The sequence below is a fragment of the Alligator sinensis genome, unplaced genomic scaffold (genome assembly GCF_000455745.1).
Source record: "Alligator sinensis unplaced genomic scaffold, ASM45574v1 scaffold561_1, whole genome shotgun sequence".
Lineage (NCBI taxonomy): Eukaryota > Metazoa > Chordata > Crocodylia > Alligatoridae > Alligator > Alligator sinensis.
Genome location: NW_005842165.1, coordinates 264,490 through 285,280, shown reverse-complemented (window position 1 = coordinate 285,280; position 20,791 = coordinate 264,490).

Here is a 20,791-nt window from a genome sequence, read left to right as displayed (position 1 = left end):
CAGGAGGGCCCTGATCGGATCATGTAGCCTGACCCATCCACCACCACTCTCTGGGTGCGACCACCTAGCCAACTTGCAACCCATCTGACTGTGTAGGCATCAATGCTGCAGTCACCTAGTTTTTTTAAGAGAATGTGGTGGGAAACCATGTCAAAAGCCTTCTTAAAGTCAAGGAAGACAACATCCACGCCGACACCCTCATCCAGGGACTTTGTGACCTGATCATGAAAAGAAACCAGGTTAGTCAGGCAGGACCTGCCCTCAGTGAACTCATGTTGGTTGCCCCTGAGCATTACCTCCTCTGCTGGGCCCTTGCAGATGTGCTCCTTGATAATTTTCTCAAAGGTCTTCCCAAGGACCGAGGTAAGACTGACTGGCCTATAATTGCCAGGGTCCTTCTTTCTCCCCTTCTTGTAAATGGGGACCACACTGGGTAAATGGGTATATTGGGCTCAGTCCAGGAATGCTGCTGGCCCTACACTGAGAGCTCTATTTTGAAGCTCATCAAACGATGCCAAAATGACTGCAGCTCCTAGCATCATCCCGTTTTATAAATGCTTAGAGTTTTGATGCCAAGTTGATCAGTTCTCAATATAAAATCCTGGTTAGGAAAAGCAAGTGTTTCCACATGAACCTCAAGCAGCCAGAACTGGAAAAATGAAAATAAGCACAGCAAGTTGCCTCTCCCTTCTGCCAGCCCTCTAGAACCAAAGGCTCAAGCCAACCAATATCCTGGCAGGGAGCTCTATCTTCCAAGAGGACTCTTGCAAAGAGCAGCACTTCTGCTTACCTTCTCTTGTACATCCCATTGGCTTTAGCTGCCTATCCTGATGCTGCTATGCCCTTGGTGCATTGTCTGTAGCTGGTATGTGGCCAAATTTGAAGAGCTTTTTAAAAGAAAATCATATATGCAGTATTATCTGTTTATTTCCTTATTCTTATCTCCTCAACACCAGAAGACCTCCACCTTTTTAATTTCTAAGTAATTGTTTAATATCTCCACTGCTTCTGCTTCCCTTTATCTTAGAATCCCTGCTGTAATTCATTGAAGGAGCTGGTTTTTCTCTTCCCCCATTCTGCAACATGTGTACTTGAAAATACTTCCATTGTCAGCTGAGATACTTGCTACTAATTGATGCTTAATATTCCTTTTAAGCCTGTAATTGCTTTTTCTTGTCTAAATTTACTTCTTCCCCCTTTTCAGAAATTACTTTGGCCTCCTCTTCTAATACATACTAATCCTGTTTTTCTACAAGGCCCCTTTCATTCAGTGCCATAGGTTTTCATTGCTTCACCAATCTGCTTCCTCACATCTGTTGAGTTTGGATCAACTTCTCAATACCTACAGTCAAATAGGTGTAATACTGGTGTCCTCTCAAACTACTGTATAAAGGCCAGAGTTTATAATGCAGTTAACATCCATGAAAGCCCTAGAATGATAAGGCCAGAGGGACCATTTGATAATCTAGTCTTCCTCCTGCATAACAGATCATGGATTCATATCCAGTTACTCCTGAAACAAGTGGCTAAATTTTCAAAAGAGATCAGCACGTCAGGTGCATATTGGGTGTGATTTCTTTTTTAAATTTGGTGCCAACTGCTTAATACAAGGATCTAGACCAAACTGTTTTGGGTAAAATAAGAATTGATCCAAACTTTCATCCAGACTTAAAGTCAGAAAACACTCTCATAATTTTGGAAAAATTAAGGTAACTTGAAAAAGAATAAGTTGCACTCAAAACTTTGTCTAACTTGATTACAGTCAACCATTTGGTCCAATAAAAGATAGCCATAACTTTCCCTGCATTTTCACAGACCTGACAGCACAGGCTGCATAGACTCATCCACGATCTTGTGTATGTACTCAGCACCCAAAGCCTGTGTTATTACAGCAACACTGCTGCTGGAACTCAAGCTAGTGCAGGTATAACTGTACATCCTATGTACACACCTCCACACTTGCAGGGTAGACTAATTTTCATATGACAAATAGCTGAAAGGGAAACAATGGAAATGGCTACAAATATAAGAAGTTTTATTTATTTTTGAGAGGTTTCTTTTTTTTTTCTAGTTTAGGAGACCTGATGAGAATGCATTATGAACATTAGCAAGGGAACAACTACCTAACACATTCTAATTAAAGATTTAACTAATGGAATGCAATGTGCTAAAACAAGAGCCAAAGAAACAGTGGTTTTTTTAAATAAAACTACAATTAATTAATTTACAACTTTTCTATATTATTCCAGTGCATTCAAAGCTGCACGTGCTCTCAAGGTAAATTCAAGATTATGATCATTAATGGGCTTGTGTGATTTTTTTTATTTTACAGGGAAAGGACTATTTTCATCCTAGAAAAAATGGCAAGTTTCACAGGTATTGTTATTAAATGTACCATTAATCAAAGTCCAAATATCATCTCATTCTGATATAAGACTCCCCCCTGACCTTCTGATTCCAACATATCAACCTCTTTCCTGTTTAATGATTATTAGAGCTGGCCTCTTTATTTGACTGATGCTTTCCTGTACTTGTTTTCTAGGCATCAGGGTTGAGTGTTTCCATTACCAACACAGCTCCTTTTAGGTCACAGAAAATGAAGAGAAAAAGGGTACTCGTGGAGGGACCAACATGTGATTTGTAGCCCATAATACATCTATGAGAAGTCTCTGTAAATCTTACCTAAACCCAGAATGCAGTGTTTCCTCTCAATCCAAGAGAATAGATGTTCAAATCAAAATGGCACACTGCATGCTAAATATAATCACCCCTGTGGGTTTGTCTGACCATGTTCAAACAGCAGCTACTCAAATGTGTATACCATTTCAGTTTTGGGGGTGGGGGGATGCAGGAGGAACAGCCTTAATTTGCCTAAATTTGAGCAGATTAGGGACTCACAGCAAGAGAAAATGGTCCACAGTATCACAGGGTATATCATGTCCAGCATAATGGGAGCCAGCGGAAGTTTTTTCCCTATACTTTCATGATTTGGCCTCAAAAGAGTTACTCTGATTTTAATCCTGCTACCAGAGGTAAGCAGATTCTCAACTGGTATAAAAACAATGTAGCTCCTCAACTGGCTTAACACAGTGGAGCCAGTCTAAAATCTGGCCCATTACATTATAACCCAGTCTTCTCCAAAAGGAAGAAGATTCCTTTTCTCAGTTAAAAGAGCAGAGATTTCATTAGTAATTCCTAAAGTGCACACCACTATAAAATAATTTTATTTAAAAGAAAAAATCCCTCCTCAAGTAGATTCATGTGAGATATTACTTATTCATCACACAATTGAATATGAATCTGTCCAGGAACTTTTGTGGGTTTTTTAGTTATTTATAAAGTGATGCACACTAAGAGTTATGACTTGAAATAAATGCTGTCAGAAGGAGCCCAAGCTAGAGAGGAGGGAGAAACCAGAACTCCCTCCAGCCCCTTTCTAATGCCTTCTGCAGGAAAAACAATGCCTGCTGAAGGCCTCATGATTCTGAAGTGCACATCTCAGGCTCTTGGACATGAAATTAATCCCCATTCATACCAGGGATGAACATGGCCCAAGATCTCCTGAGCAACTGAAGAAAAAAAAAAATCAGATCAAGTAAGATTGTGTCAGCTGAAATCTTGTTCCCCACCAGCTGATTGCAATGACACAGAGGCACAAAGTTAAATTAAAAACCCGAGGCAGAACACATCTTTCAGCCAGCTGATGCTAAGAAGAGGAAATGGTCGTAATATCAGTGATCAAAAGACAAATGGAACTGGATTCAGAGGATTCCTACAAATCCCTGAAATTCCTACAAATCCCGGCAGGTCTGGGTAGGATGTCTTTCCTTTGAGTATATGACTAAATGGATTCTCCTTGTGTGCACAAAACCTAGTAGGGCAGGGGTGGGCAAAATGCAGCCCAGGGGCCAGATGCGGCCTGCCAAGCCATTCTATCTGGCCCGCATGGCCCCTAAAATATTTAGAAAATTAATATTAATCTACCCTGAGCTGCCTGTCATGCAGCCCTCGATGGTGTGCCAAAACTCAGTAAGCGGCCCTCTGCCCAAAATAATTGCCCACCCCTGTAGTAGGGGATTTCGGGATGGTGGGAGGGGTAAGTATTGTCACGAATGAATGAAAGAAGTAGACCAAAGGAGAATCTGAGGGCAAGAGAAGATGCATTGGGTAAGCCGGACAACTTTCATTTATACTATCAAGAGAATAGAACAAATTGCTTTCCCTGCCCTAGATCATGGAAGCTCATTTGAAATTGCTTGGTTATACCCAATATCAATTTCAAAGTTCAATTCAATTTCAATTTCAAACCCCTGATGTAAGGCAGGGGTTTTCAACCTTTTTGTGTCAGTGTACCCCCGACGGCTGAATGCAGAGCAGTGTACCCCCAGCAGCTGGAGATGTGGGGGCAGGGCAGCACGGGACCATACGTAGTGGTGCTCTGTCCCTGCCCGCCCGTGTGTACCCCCGAAGGCAGGGGTGACCAACCTGTGGCTCCAGAGCCACATGTGGCTCTTCAGAAGTTAATACGCATCTCCTTGAATCTTTGCACAACTGTACCCCCCGGTTGACAACCCCTGATCTAGGGAACAGGGTGCTGAACAGGGACACAAGATACTTGCACTGAACACCCATCTCTTGCTAACTTAGCCAAGACAGAAGAGGGTGGGAAGTGCTACAGAGCGGAAGTGACTTCCTTGTCCTATTTCAACCTCAAGTCCTTGTTTCTGTGGTCCTGGGTATGATCATAAACTGCATAAAATTGAAGGGCCTGGTGGCAACACGGTGGGGCTACTCGTGGTGGGGTAGCTTCTCTCAAACACCTCCAAAATAAAGCGAGTATAGGATGCGTCAAAGCCCTGGCCCCCACTGCCTTGTGGGTACTCCTTGGTTGAAGAAAAGCTAAGGGACATCACTCTGACAGAAACACACCCTCACTGAGGTGTTAGGCAATCAGCAGCAGTTCTTATCTGTTGCTTTCTGGCAGAAGCTGCAACCATCAAGGCACTAAACATCTAGATTCGGTCTGGCCTTTGGATGTTGTCTCAGTGCTCTAAAGGGGGATGGTAGGTCTTATGCCTAGGCAAGAGTATGGAGGAGTAGAGGCTGCCCATGTGTTGAAGGTCTTGTGTGACAGTCACAGGACTGCATATAAGCAGATTCATCAGGCACCTGACTAGACCTCCTACATATATAATATGATCCAGAGAACTGACTGTTGCCTACTTCTTGTCTCTTACTATGCCTGTGTACAGCACCTACCAACTGGGTTGGGGGCCTGAGGTGCTAACATAATGTAAAGAGTAGTTAATAGATAGGTTGTACTTCTTGGCACTGGGTCTGCATTTGGCTCTATATATTGGATGAAGAGAAAAATGAAGAGTTATGAATCATACTGATTACAATCAGAAGCTCCCAGTGTACAGCACATGTAATGATGGGAAATCCTCAATAAAATGGAGGTCTTTCTATTTGGAAAAGGTTTCTTCTGCAATAAGGGCTTTAAATAGAAAAGGAGGAGGCTGGGAGTAGAAGAACTAAATTTTATCATGGACTTGGAAGAGGCTGTATGGTTTCCAGTTCAAATCCAACCTACATCACCAGTGAAAGTTCTTCACTGGAAACTAAAACGCAGTTCCCACAGGCCAGTGGAAAGTAAAAACCACAAAAATCACAAGAGCCATTCATGTTTGTTGGCAGTCTTATCTGGCCCCTCATTACTTGGAAGCTAATAAGGACCTTATCAGTTTTATACATGATGTGAGGAAAGCAGCAGTAAGGAAAAGATGAGAACTAAATCACACACACACACAAAAGAAGTATATATTGATTAAGCCCCACATACTACTGTTTTCTGGTGGCACTAGCTCGTGGGTATGTGACTTGTATTTTGCAGATATGCGTGTCTGCATCTGAAAAACTAAATGTTATAAACATCTAAGGCTATCTTTTCCTCAGATGATAAGGAGTAAAAAATTCTACATAGGTTCATGCCTGCCCATAGAAGGGTTGTTGCAGGATGAGGCATTATTTTTCACACAACGCTCCCTTTGCCATTTCCACAGCATTTATGTACTGGAGATGAAACTACCATCCTTGGACCCCACTATTTTTTTCTCACTAGATACACAAGGAGAACTTAGACATCACAATGCTGAGCTTTGCAACACCTGACTTTTAGGGGTGCTCTGTTGTTTCATGGTGGCACAAGATGGAGTTAAATATCAAGCCTTCCATAAACAGTGCATAGGAAGAGTTAGGCACTGTAACTGGGTGCGTGGAACAGTGGCGGGAATACAGCTGCAGTCGGGTCCTCTCTTTAGGTCCAAAGAAAGACCACAACTGTTGAGTTAACCCTTCATTGGGTACAGGAGTTATGAGTTAATACTTGCTGTACTATGGACAGTGATTTTCCTTGTGGGGACAAGTTTGCACCAGAAAAATAAAGTATTGCCAGATAACCTGCTACATGTTGTAGAGAATGTGGGCACGCTAAATTGCAACATCAACTATGAAGAGTGGGAATCTGCTACCATGGAAGGAGGGACAACACCAATAGCAGCAGCTATTTCAGCAGCTCCAAAACCAGCAGCAACAGGTCCAGGAGAGCAGCAGCAACAGCTACAGCAGTTTCAGCGGGAGTAGCAGGAGTTCCTGAGGCAGCAACTGGGGGCCAGTCAGATGCCAAGGAGTCACCGGGTTCCCCGTGTGTAGAGAGAGGAGTCCTCACAAAGATGGGACTAGCAGATGACCCAGAAGTACTTCTCGCCACATTTGAATGAGTGGCAGAGGCTTATCAATGGCCTCAGGATACATGGGCTGTGAGGGTGGCCCCCCTGTTAACTGAAGGTGCCCAGACCACTTACCAGGCCATGGCAGTGGACTCAGCCCAGGATTATAGGGCCCTCAAAGCAGCCATCTTGGACTTGCTGGGACTTATAGAGGAGGCTTATAGAGGAGGCCAGTTCTGGTCAGAGGTGTGCAACCCAAGGTTGTGACTCTGAGCTTTGGCACAGAAGCTTACAGACTTACGTACATGACGGCTCAATCCAGGCTCTTGCTCATCTACCAAAGTTGTGGAGCTAGTGGTGTTAGAACAATTCTGCTCCATTCTCCCAGTAAAAGTCTGAAGGTGGGTATCACCATCGGATGACTAACCTGGAGGAAGCCACATGAAGGGTGGAAGATCTCATAGGGGCAGAGCTGAGCTGTCAGAAACCACAGGAGGTCTAGGGAGCTCCAGGTAAGGGCCGTACCTCTGTCTTCCCCAAGGGTCTATATAGGGGAATAGCCTTCACATGGAGAAGAAGGCCCCTTAGGGAGGCCCAGTAGCCCAGGCAGAGGAAGGAAGGAGCAGATGAGATGCTTCCTATGTGGGGAGAAAGGACACATATATTGAGACTGCTCCCAGATGGACAGTGGATACTCTGTAGCCTCTTGGGTCTGGAGTCTGCCATTTTGTTTCTGAGACCAAGGTATGATAGTCCCTGTGGCAGGCCAGTAGGGGGTGCTCCTGCACTGAGCCACCCACCTTGCTGTGCCCGACCACCTTCCAGGCTCCAAGTGCCTCCCTAGGGGTGCCTCATGTCTGGCCAACCCCCTTCCTGGAGCACACCTGCTAGCCTGGGGGTAACACCACCACTACCCAGGGTCTGGACTGATTCTGGCCCTGTGCCCCCTGGGAAACACAGGCCTGGTAGTCCTTGAGGGTACTCAACCCACTCCAAGAACTTGGGGTGCTCCCCTCAGTCGGAAGCACTAGTAGTGGTCTCCTTTAGTCAGCCGAACCAAGGGGACCCCAAGGCATAATCTTGCCCCTCTCCCAATAAGACTCCCACGCAAGGTACAAAAGAGAACTTTATTGGTTACAAGGAGTAGGTTTGGAATAAGGTACAGGGTAGAGCAATATCAAAGAAATCCCATAAAGCAAACAGGGTGGTGGGGTAGTCTTTAATCACGCATCTGAGTTACTGCAAGCTATATATCTAGTTAGATCTCTAGTAGCTTACTCACAAGTATCATCCAGAGGCAGGTGGAGATTCCCTCTGGAGGCAGGCAGTTCATTGATCATGAGTTTCCAGAGAAAGCAAGTTTCAGATGGTCCAGCTCCAGCTTCTCTCTGAGTTTTCATCATGGCTAATGCCCCTCCTCCTGGGCAGTCCTTAACTTATACAGACCTTATGACCTCATTTACCTGGTCCAATGGAGGCCAGCACCTGTTGGCTGCCAGCAAACCCATTTGAAAAGCATCACTAGTTGCTGGGTAGACTGGCATTATTTTGAACAATAGGGAGCCTAAACCCCTCACCCAAGTATGTGATGCCAGTCACATAGGCAGAGGGATCAGGTTTCCCCGCTCCCTCAGGAATGTATCCAGCTCAGAGTCACATGAAGAGATGGGGCAAAGGAGTGACCATGGTAACCAAATTGTCAGGTAGCAGAGTTTGAGAGAGAGAGACAGGGATGGTATTCTGCCACAGTCTCTGTCCAGATAGGGGATATCCAGGTGATTGGACTCACGGACTCAGGTTCCAGGCAAACCTTTTTGCACGAGCAGTTTGTGAATTTAACCAACATCACGGTAGGTGACTGTGCACATGTCATGTGTATTCATGGGGATACGCAGCCATACCCCACAGCACATCTAAGTATTTCATAGCTTTCATAGACATTCGGGCTGGAAGGGACCTCGGAAGATCATCAAGTCCAGCCCCCTGACCCAGGGGCAGCAAGTCAGCTAGGGTCAAAGGATCCCAGCAAGATAAGCATCCAAACATTTCTTAAAAGAATCCATGGGAGGGGAAATATTTCCCTTTTCCAACCCCAAACTTTCTGGACTGCAACCCTGGTCCCACCAAGAGTGGTGACAGGGCAGGCAAGAGGCCTTCATCAGCCAGAGGAAACGCTCCCAAAAAAGGGTTGGGGTACAGTGTGACCTGAACCCTTCGCCCTCCCCCCATCCCCCCGGCAAAGGAAGCAGGGGGTCAAAAGACCTCTGGCATTCCTCAGTAGGGCAAATTAGATCAGGTAGGCAAAAAGCAAGATTTCATCTAGGATCAAAGGGAGGAGCCAGTATATGCACCTCTGTATGGCTGCCTGAAATGGGTCAATGGGGCCATAGTTAGTATACATGGCTAGCAGCCCAGGACCTACATTTTGAGTTGCAGGAGGACCTCCTGAGGAAGGTAACCAAAGACAAGGTCACTGGGGCCTGGTGGTCGCAACTGTTGGTCCCAAAGCAATACGTTTGCCAGGTGTTGAAACTGGCAACATGATGTACTGCGGGGAGAGAGGGGGAAGCATTTGTTGGTGGAAAAGAATGTGTTCTGGGCAAGGTTCTTTTTGCCTGGGGTATACTAGAAGGTATTTCCTCTACATCCTGTCCCAAGTGCCAACTGGTTGGGCCCTGGCCTGCTAATAAGGCCACACTGGTGCCCATCCAGCTAGACAGCATACAGTTTGAGCAGGTCAGGGTTGACTTGGTGGGACCACTGGAGCCCAGTTCAAGAGGGTCCACATTCATTTTGGTTCTGATGGACTATGCCACCAGCTACCCCAAGGTGGTCATGCTCCACTTGGCCTTTGCATAGATGGTGGCCATGGAACTTCTATGGATTTTCTCCTAGGTAGGCATCCCTAAAGAGGTTTCAACAGACCAGGGTATGGCCTTTATATCCCAGTTGCTGCAAGAAGTCTGGGAGTTATTCAAAGTGCACTCTGTAAGGAGGTCAGTGTACCATCCCCAGACAGATGGACTGGTAGAAAGATTTAATAGAACATTGAAGAGCATGTTGAAGAAATTTTCTCTGAGGAACCACGGGAGTGAAACCAATTGCTACACTATCTGTTGCTTGCCGTGCAACATGTTCTCCAGGCATCCATGGGCTTTTCACCCTTTAAGTTATTATACAGGAGGCAACCCTGGGGCATATTAGACCTCCTCCAGGATTACTGGCAGGCCCAAGGGACAACCACCCAAAACATGGTTCAGTATGTGTTGAAGCTGTGGGAAAGGTTAGACCTAGTGGGAGCCCTTGCAAGGAAGAATCTCAAGGCTTCTCCACAGGGACAAGATCAGAAATACAACAAAAATGCTCAACACTGGGTCTACCAGCCAGGAAATCAAGTCTTGATATTGCTTCCCTCCTCTGAGAATATATTACTGGCAAAGTGCCAAGGATCTTTCAAGGTCCTATGGAGGGTAGGGCAGGTAAATTACGAAAGTGCACTTGGTGGGGAAAAGACATGGGGCACAGATCTACTACATTAATTTACTAAAACCCTAGAAGGCATGAGAAGCCTGTCTGGTATTAACATGTCTACTAGCGATGGGCCAGGAAGTTCCAAATCGCTTCGCAGATCCAATGGCATACCTCAAGCTAGGGGAGACATTATCCCTGATTCAGCAGGCAGAAATAAAAACCTTCCTGGAGGAGTTTAAGGAAATATTTACCAAGAGTCAGGGTCACACTACTTTCATAGAACACCAGATTACCAGACACTTACCGTTTCCCTCAGTCGGGTGGGGATCCTTAAGACATGAAGTTAAGAAAATGTTAGACCTGGGTGTGATTGAGGAATCGGGCAATGTGTGGTGTAGCCTGATTGTGTTGGTCCCGAAACCTGACCACAGCATCGAATTTTGTATGGAACTCTACAAAGTTAACGCAGTTTCAAAACACAATGCTTACCTGTGCCCAAATACATGAGATGGTGGAGGGAATAAATAATGCCAAATATGTAACTACCTTGGACAGACCAAGGGATGCTGGCAAATGCATCTGGAATCAGCATCTTGGGAAATTAGAGTCTTTGTGACACCTTGGGGGCTCTCCCATTTTAAGATGTTGCCCTTCAGGCTACACAGAGCCTTGGAGACCTCCCAAAGGTTAATGGACAAAGTACTCCACCTACACCAGGCATATGTGGGCACTTATCTAAATGATGTGGCAATATTTACCAAACACTTTCAGCAGGTAAAAGACATGTTGCTGTCAATACAAGCTGCAAGGGTCATGGCGAACCCAGATAAGTGTCACCTGGGGTGTACAGAGACCAGGTACCTGGGGTATAAACTAGGCAACAGGAAAATCAAGCCCTTACTGGACAAGATAGGTGAAAGTTGTTCAAACAGGTGAAGTTGTTCCTAGGCTGGGCCAGTTGTTACCAATGCTTCATCCCATGATTTGAAGCCATCACAGCTCTGCTGACTGACCTGTTGAGGAAGGAAACACCACAAAGGATACAGTGGTCACCCAAATGCAAGACAGCATTCCAGGCAGAAAAACAACTGCTATGCAGTGCACCAGTCTTGCACAGCCTGGACTTGACAAAGGAACTTATATTACAGACTAACGCATCAGAGTGAGGCCTAAAGACCATGCTCTCCCAGAAGCTTGAAGATGGGGAACACGCCGTCTTGTACAGAAGTAGGAAACTCATGCCTCAAGAACAGAACTATGCCATTATAAAGAAGGAGTGCCTAGCAATTGTGACAGAGCACCTGGTGCCTGCCACTTTAAGGGCTGGAGCAGGGAGCTGCCAGGTGGCTGATTGCAGTGGCCATTTTTAAACTTATGTCAGAAATGCTGCAGTCTGGGTTGAGCAGCCAAAGAGGCAACATCGGGCTGAGCTGCTCTTGGAGCACCTCGGAAGTAAGGATGAAGCTATGGGGATGGTTTGGAGGCCGCATTGGTCCAGGGTATGACTTGAAACTGCACCCTGCTGGGGAAGGGTGGCCTGCTGGGGCCCCTAGTAGCTTGGGTGTCCCTAGAAAATGCCAGGCCAGTTACCTCCCCAGTGAAAGGTGGGTAGGGGTGCCTTAAAACCTAAGCCCCCACTATATAGTGGAGAAGATACAAACTATGGGGCCAGGCATGCTGAAGGAAAGGTACCTGAGCCCCTGGGGGTGTAAGGCCCCAAGCCCATGAAGGGGCATAGAGTTAGCCCCAGTGAGGAGGCAGTATGGAGCCCTAGAGTGAGACAGCATGGAGCCCAGGAGGGGCATAAAGGTGACCCCAAGGAGGGGTGGAAAGTGGCCCCAAGAGGGGACAGAAAGAGCCAAGTGCCCAGGAAGGGGCCAGTGGCTAGATTCAACCTATGGTTAGGCATGGACCTTCACTGGTGAGCCGGGTTGCAAGAGGCACCCAGATGGCTGCGAGGTTGATCGCCCAGAGTGAGTGTGAATAAGCCTGATGACCTTAAGGCTGCTTTTGGGAACCAGGGCAAAGTGGAAGTGGCCCAGAAGAGGGGCAGAATGAAAGAGGCCCTGTGAGAGGGAGCAGAGTGAGTGAGGCCCAGTGAGAGGGGGCAGTATGAATGAGAGAGTGGAAGAGGCCCAATGTGGGGCAGAGTTTGGCCTGACTTCTGGCCGGAGCATTTATAATCATGGATGCTATCTGCGAGGCATTAGGGAAGGTTTGGAGCTGTGGATATCACTCCTAGACATCAGGGGTTCAAAATGGGAAGCCTCCCATCTAAGTACCATCTTTATTATTTACCAAAAAGGCGTGGCAGGTGAGCTAGGCAGGCAGCGTGCCCATAGACAAAAGGCCAGTGCTAGCACTGGGCCTTGAAGCTTACCCTGTCACAGCAATCAAATGGAAAGTACAGGCCTGGTTCCATTTGGTCACAGACCCATGCCACTTTAACATGGCTTAATGCCATACCGAAGACCCACCCCGGTTGACAAGGTCCAAGGTCTGTTGCTACAATCTTTCAACTTTACGAAACAGCTCTGCCCTGGATTGGCACACACTAATGCAGACTTCGCCTGAGGGGGATGGGGAATTGAATTAAAGGAAAATTGTGTTCCAGACTCCACTCTTCAGAAGGGTGATATGTAACTGGATGTGTGGAGCAACAAGAGTGGAACTGGGGGAAGAGAGGGATGGGGCATTGCCAGCCGAGAGTATCCAGCTGAGATGTGGAGCCCAGGTTCAAGCAAGATTACAACTGTGAATTGACATTTCATTAGGTATCGAGTTTTAAGTTAAATACTTGCTGTGTTATGGACAGTGATTTTCCTTGTGGGGACAAGTTTGCCCCATAAAAAATAAAGTACTGTGAGATAACTCACTATAGACACTTAAAATGAGGTTCTCCAAAGCCAACCAACTGGGCAGAGTCCCCTAAGCTAGACAACAGAAAACAACTGAGGAAAAAGGACATGGTTTAAGCCCCACCTCTGAGTAGTGTGTCTCTGCTGATATGTTACAGCCGTGAACTCTATTCCCTGATGGTAGAAACCCTGGAAGGTTCAATCCTTTTTTTCCAAAGGAACAATGGTTGTAGAAAGAAAAAAGGCCCACAATTTTAAGCAGTGATCAAGAGGTTATATCACTCCCAGAGTTGGTTTCCATGCAGGAAATACATCCTATGACCATGACTATCTTGTTTAAGCTTCTACAGTGAAGATTTCATAGTTTCATAGTAGTTAGGGGTCAGAAGGGACCTGAACAGATCATCTAGTCTAACCCCCCGCCACTGGTTGGAGCACACGCTGAGATCACATGACCCCAGACAGGTGACAAGATCTAGCCAAGATTCTCATTGTTGAGGAAAGATTCTATTGAACATAATTCCACATGTATACGTAAGGAGGAACTGGCTTACTGGTGCAAAGCAGAAGCCTTGAAATCATTAGAGGCACAGACTCCACTGCCACTATTACCACCTCAGCCTTTCAACACTACGGCAAATAAGCAGCAATAAGTGCATATTAGACTTGTTAAAAAAGAGAATTCATGAGCTTCTTACTTTCCCTGTATGAGAGAACATTTATTTTGGGAAGTCTTGCTCAACAAGTGTAGAAGGTCCATTCTGTGCAGAGATAATCAGGGATCCAGGTTTTCTGTTTCCCACAGAAAAATGGAAAAAATACATCGATTTTCCCTTTTAATGGAGAAAAACGTGGATTTTTCATTTTAACGGATAAACCTGTGGGTTTTCCACTTTGGCAAAGAGCTCTCTGCAGGCTAGCACAGTTCCAGCCTGCAGATTAGGGGGAGCTGGAGGTTGGTGGTCAGGCAGGGGGTGCCATGTGCATGTGTGTACATACATACGAACATGACCGCCGGGCAGACTCGATAGCAGCTCCCACAGGTAAGTCTGGCATGGGGGGAGAGGGGATTGAGGCCCCCATAGTAAGGGAAGGAGGGAGTTGGGCAGGGCTGTAGCTGGGGCTGCTGCCCAGCTGGGGCAGTGTGTGGGGCGTGGGCAGAGCCAGTTTTAGGGGCAGATGAACAGGGCGGTGGCCCAGGGCCACAACATTTTGCAACATGCACTGTATAAAAACTTGGAAACAAAAAAATAGCATGATTTATGGCCAGATTCGACATGCATTATTTGCTAGGACAATCAAAATTCAATATTATGTCTCTGCTTCAAGCATTCACTGGTGCTGGCTACAGGGGGCATGGGAGTTTTGCCCTATCCCAGCCCATTGTCTCCACTCTCGCTCAGTCCTACTCCCCACCCTTAAACTCCATCCCAGGGAGCTGCAGAGCAGGGCAGGGGGGATGCAGGGATGGAGTGGGGAACAGGCCGTGCTACTGTCGCAGAAGGGAGTGGGTTTCCTTCCCACCCCCTTTCTTCCCACAGGTCCAGCAGCCCTTCATGGTGTGTGCCAGGGGTCCCACTGTCCCCTGCCTGCAGTGGGCACAGGTGGGTATCACTGTTAGGCAGAGTAGGAGTGGGAGCAGGGGAGGGGAGGCACCTGGAGATATGGGGGTGGAGGGAAGGGGCTGTGAGTGGGGAGTGATGGGCACTGGAAGGGATTTTTGGGGCAGGGTCTGAGGGTCAGGAGGGAGGGGCACCGGCAGGGTGGGGGTGGGGGCTGGGCCTGCAGACTCATTTCTCTCAAGCCTAGGTCCCAAGTGGGGCCAGGGTAGGGGGTAGGCAGATCGATATGCAGTAATTATAATAATTTGCACTAAGTCATTCCACAATGCAAATACTTATTTTTGGTGCCCCACCCCCACATAACAGTATTAAGTTTGCTCAGAGCTACCAAATGTCTAGGACCAGCCCTGGGCTCCAGGCCCGAGGCCATGTGGGACCGCAGGACCCAGGTGGGGAGTGAGACAGAGCTGTTGGTGGCTTGTCTCAGGGGCAGAGGGGAGGCCAGCTCCCCACTGCTGCATGCACTCCCAAGGGGGGGGGGGGCACATGCCCTCCAGATGTGTGTGTGAGACAGTGGCAGGATGCCTGCTGCAGGCTTGGACTCTCCACCCTGCTGACCTTCCCCCCAGGGCCCCTGCAGCTCAGCAGGTGGGATCCAGCATGGCAGAGCAGAACAGGGCTGGGCAGGGAAGCTCCTTGCCACTGCAAGCCCTGCGCTGCTCTGGCAAGGTACCCCTTGCCCACCCAACAGCCACGGGGGTGGCAGCATGGAGTTGTGCCCCTTGCTGGTGCCGAAGCCAGGTCCTTAGCCCTGTAGCCCTGGCAGCTGCTGTCCCCCGCCAGCAGGGCTAGTTGGGGGAAGGCTGTGGGGGCGAGTGAGAAGCACTGGCAGGGCCAGGGGGCTGTGGCTTGGGAGAGAGAGGCCTGGACCTGTGTCCTGTTTAGCGAAGGGGGCAGAGGGAGCTCTGATTTTCCATGATAAAAAACCCAAAATCAAATACCAAAATTTATAGGTACTTAGAATTTATTTTATTATAGTGACTGAAGCACTGGTAGGCTTCCAAATTTCTTCAAAATTGTAAATATATCAATAAATAATAGGATGTTGCTTGGGAAGTGTTTAGGGAACCTTTAGCATGGAGATACTATGAAGACAAATGTAAATTAGCTGCTGTTGGACTCCTTATCAAAATGATAGTACTGTGCATGCTTATGCTAACTTGGGACCATTCATACACCCCAAAATCTCATTCATTAGATGATAGAAATATAGTTTACATAAGAAATAGCATATTTGAAGTGGAGTTGTACTAAAACAGCTGCATTTTTGACTGTTTAAAAGCACATGGAAACTTCCTAATTTACCCAGTATAAACTGATAATCGATATAACAGCACAGAACTTACGGATGTCTCAAACATTTGCTCTTTTTCATATAGAACTTTGTATTTTAAGTCAATTCATTTTGATTTCCCGGTACACGTGAAGATCTAGTGTCAGAAGATCTCCACGGAAGGCAAATTGTGTTTCATTCTTTCTAATCTACCGAGGAGCACAGAATGCCTCTGGGTGCATCATAGTTATAACGTATCAGTGGAAGGCTTACAGCTACCGTGTAACACTCCAGCTGAACTGGAAGGCACGCACAATGTACTGCAGGAGGAGATGACCTAGACCTCAATTCAAATGCATCTAAAAATAGTGAAGAACAAGCTAAAAGAGATTAATTCAGCAATGTGAATAGGCATTGTTAAATTTTCTTTGAAGTCAATGGGCAACATTCTAACTCTGAGGGTGTGCACCCAGAGCACTTGCACTGGATTACTACCCATGTAATTAAAATTTCAAAAATTTCAAAAATCAGAGACTGGGCCACTATAAATTGCACGTTTACAACAAGATTTAATTTGGCTGAGATATTCCATTTTAACTGTACATGGTTTGTTTGGTTTTTTTTTTAATTGGTATATATGCAACATCATCTACAGTACTTGGGAACTTGCCATTTTAACTTGGCAGCTAAGAGGAAACCCCAGATGTTTTAGTTTTCTAAAGCAATAGCAGCTTAAATAAATATTTTTCTTGGATCACTACATTTTTTTAAGGTTTTTTCCTTTCCCTTTTCAGACAGGTTTTCTTCCCCTTAGGCAAATTCTGCAAGCTAAAAAACAAAAAAAAAAAGCAAACAGCTTTGTTTAAAAAGCAACAAAACAAATGTTTGCAAGTGCCAGGTACCTTTGTGCAGATGGATGTGTTTTTTGGTATTTCAGAGGAAATTAAAGAAAAATAAAATTAGGAAGAATTAAGATGTTCAAAGCATTGGTAGCACATTCTGACACCCTAGTGTCTTCCTTGAAGCCAGAACAGGTGACTCCCATATGACAGTTTCCTTCTGAGAGATTCAAATTGATCATGCCTCAATCACATGAAGGGGCACAAATACATACAACTTTTGCACTTGCATTGTTGATAGCTCTTGTCTCAGAGCTCCTAAGTAACCTCCCCAAGTACAATTGTCACTTTCAGTTTAGACATGCAAAAGGGGAGGAGCAGATGCATTCCACACCTGATCCTGCTGGGAATGGAAAACGAGATTAGAAACAAGATTCTTGTTCTCATGAAACAACATTAGCAAGGTCAGTAGTCACAGCTCAGGTTATTGCTACTTACTGTTCTTCAGTTGTCACAATCATTGCTCTAGCACAGCTACACGTGGGTATAAAATAAAGTCATGCAGGAGGTTCAGACTTGCCTATGGAGCTCAGTTCAGCTGCTTTTGTATGTTATGTACTGCATGGGGTGAAGAGGGGCAGGGGTAAAAACAGAATGGGAACAGAGGAAACACCTGAAAAGTAGATGCCAGAATGTTTGTTCAAGTTTGATGATGCCCTCTCTACTCTCCCAATCCTTGTGCATCCATTTCAGCCCTAAAGAAGTTGTGGATGCTCTGGAAGGAGACAGCATGTGACCATGTACTTTACATCATTTCATGCCTTAGTACTGAACACTGCCACAATTTACCATAGAAGAACAGCAGTTTTGCACAGCCCTATTATACACTGCACTACTCTATGTTTTGTTTCAGTTTCGGATTCGGCTGTTTCGGAGGACAGTGATTCATTTTGGTGTTTCGAATCACTTTTCCGTTTTGATTTGGCCGAATCTGTTTTGGAGTTTCAATGCTGTTCTGGAGGTTTGGATCAGCTGGCGAAAAGCAGGCACAGTCAGGTGGCTGCAGGTTCTCCCACGGCTCCTCCAGCTGTCTCTGCCTCTGCCTCTGCCTCAGCAGGGGGAGCTGCAGGAGAAGCCCCCATGGCTGCCCTGCCCAGCCCAGCCCAGCCCAACCCTTTAAAAAAAATAATAATAAAAAAAAGCCTCGCACTCAACAGCTGCAGCAGCGGCCATCAGGGCCTCCAAGGGCTCATGGCAGAGCCCCTTCACACAGCACGAGGCAGTGGATATTGCCCCCTGCCTCCCCACCAGGCACCTGCACAGCAGCTGCCCCATGGCGCAGGTTCAGTGCAGCTCGGCAGGGTGTGGTGCGCTGTCTGGGAGCTGGGGCTTCTGGGGCTGAGTGGTGCCAGGCTCCAGCTGAAGGAGGCTGGGGCCAGGCGGAGGCTTCTCCTGCAACTCCTCTGGCTGTGCCTGCCTCTGCCCTGGTGGGGAGACCCATGGGAGAAGCCCCCATGGCTGCCCTGCCTGGCCCCATTCCCTGCCTGGCCCCAGCCCCACAACACTTTAAAAGGAGGGCTTGCAGGGCTGTGCTGGACTATTCCCAGGGCGCACCTCTGTAACATCTCCAAAATGAAACCAAACCATCTGAAATGTTTTGGATGTTTCTGAACGTGTCAGAGCCTTCCATTCTGTTTCGGATGGTTTGGTTTGGTTTCGTTTCGGAGAGGTGTCAGAGCCTTCTGTTTTGTTTCAGCACTGAATTGTATGACTCTAACTAGAGGCTGCTTACTTACAATAAGCAGTATCACCAAGTCTCAGACACTCCAAAACTTGTTGCCCCCTCCCACTGAAGCATGAGATCAACTTAGTCACCATAACTTTAGGAGTCTATTTTCCTTTTGGTTTCTATTTCAGGCTTTTGAGCTGACAGGAAGTACACAAGTCATATTTCCAAGCTTTTCTCTATGATCACAGAGGCTATAAATTAACTTAGGAAAAGAAGAAAAATTAAGATTTTCTCAATTCTAAGAGATTAAATTAAGAACAAGTCATCAGATGTATAGGGAAAGGCTGAGTGACTTGGGATTGTTCAGCCTGTAGAAGAGAAGATTCAGGGGTGACTTGGTTGTAGCCTATAAGTATATTGGGGTGTATATCAGGGCTTAGTGGAGCATCTATTCACTAAGGCCCCCCAGGGGAGGACAAGAAATAATGAGCACAAGCTGACTGAAGATTGCTTCAGGCAAGACAAGGAAAAACTTCTTTACAAGCCAAATGCCAAGTGTTTGGATCAGGCTCCTCCCAGAGGTGGTACAGTCACTCACCCAGGTGATCTTCAAAAAAGTCTTGATGCCCATCTTGCTGGGATCATTTGGTCCCAGCAGTCTTTCCTGCCCACATGCAGGGGGGCTGGACCCAATGATCTGTAAGGTCCAGTCCAGCCCCTAACAACTATGAAACTATAAAGTTTCACATAACACTGCCGAGCCTATAAGGATGCTGCGGATTTTTCTGCAGTTGTGCCCTGCTAATCCATTGTATGCTGCTAGACCTTTGTCACAGTTCTGGGCTGCCAAGTCTTGCAATTTTTATGTTGGCCAACACTATGCAAGAAAGAGACTTGGGGGTCATCATTGACCACAAGATGAACATTACTAGCTGCAGCATCACACTGCAGGCTCAAGCGACCAAAACGCTGGCTTGCATCCATAGATGCTTCTCAAGCAAATCCCGGGACGTCATTCTCCCCTTGTACTCGGCCTTAGTGAGGCCGCAGCTGGAGTACTGCGTCCAGTTTTGGGCTCCACAATTCAAAAAGGATGTGGAGAAGCTTGAGAGAGTCCAGAGAAGAGCCACGCGCGTGATCAGAGGTCAAGGAAGCAGACCCTACGATAACAGGCTGAGAGCCATGGGGCTCTTTAGCCTGGAAAAGCGCAGGCTCAGGGGTAATCTGATGGCCACCTATAAGTTTATCAGGGGTGACCACCAGTATCTGGGGGAACATTTGTTCACCAGAGCGCCCCAAGGGATGATGACTAGGTCGAATGGTCATAAACTACTACAAGACCGTTTCGGGCTGGACATAAGGAAGAATTTCTTTACTGTCCGAGCCCCCAAGGTCTGGAACAGCCTGCCACCGGAGGTGGTTCAAGCGCCCACATTGAACACCTTCAAGAGCAAACTGGATGCTCATCTTGCTGGGATCCTATGAACCCGGCTGACTTCCTGCCCTTTGGGCAGGGGGCTGGACTCGATGATCTTCCGAGGTCCCTTCCAGCCCTAATGTCTATGAAATCTATGAAACCGGTCACATGACAACAGAGAACAACTGTATAAAAGGAAGAGGAAAGTGCCCCAGAGAGGACTAAGGAGGGAACTAATGTGCTGTCCCTTTCTGATTGATTGTGGTAAGAGAGGCCTCTGGGAATTGTTCCCAGTTTTCTTCAGTTGATTTGCTTTTGTTTTATGAAAGACAAAAGATCAAGCTTTGGAGGAAAGGTTTCAAAAGGACAAATGCTTGGAGCTGGATTTCCCCCCCGCTGGTGAAACTATTAATTTATTACAATTTATTCAGGAACTCATCCAGAGTCCTAGACATGGAACATATCTAGGAAAAAATACATGTGCGGAAAAATAGTCACAGCCTCAGAATTTCCAACCCCTTTTAAAGCAGCTTCCACTTTCTTTTCCCCTAGGGTAACTGAACATACAAGCATGTAGGAACCTCATGAAGATTTGAAGGGAAATAGCTGGAGCAGAGATACGCAGTAAGTCACTTGGTACAAATACTATGCCAGCAATTGTACTGCCCTAGCTCTGAAGTCATACTAGCAATCCTGGTAGCTACAACCATCATGGGGAAAAAAGTTACTAGCCCTTATGCATTGTAAAAAACTTCTCAAATGCACCCTAGTACAGCTCTGTCTCCAATGAAAAAGCCAGCTGTGTCCATTCACCCACCATTACAACAGAATGCTAACTGATGATTATCAACAAC